Source organism: Dichomitus squalens, assembly GCF_000275845.1.
Source record: "Dichomitus squalens LYAD-421 SS1 unplaced genomic scaffold DICSQscaffold_14, whole genome shotgun sequence".
Taxonomy (NCBI): domain Eukaryota; kingdom Fungi; phylum Basidiomycota; class Agaricomycetes; order Polyporales; family Polyporaceae; genus Dichomitus; species Dichomitus squalens.
In genome coordinates this window covers 97,500-97,857 of record NW_006766896.1, presented here as the reverse complement: position 1 = coordinate 97,857, position 358 = coordinate 97,500, and positions in this window count along the sequence as shown.

Sequence of the window (358 nt, the reverse complement as noted above, 5' to 3'; positions counted from 1 at the left end):
GACGGGAGCGCAGCGAGCTTGATAGCGATGCGATTGCGAGCGATCCCGAGGAGCTCCCCATCGCCGAGGACGTGAACGTGGGAGGCGGACGCGGGCCCAGTAAGCACAGCGCGTACGGTTGGCCAGTGCTGACGTCCGCGCAGATATCTACACGACGCATCACGTGTCCTGGGGGAAATACGCGTCAATATTGGGCAGGCCTCCGCTCAGGGTCCAGTTGCGATCTCGTCCCCGCCATCTGAATCTCCCCGAATCTCGCGTCTCGCAGCGCGCCTCTCGAGATGGGCGATGGGAGATTGGGCGATCCGCATGCATGGGAGGAACGAGATCAGCATCGAGCGCGAGGCTCGCGCTGCAG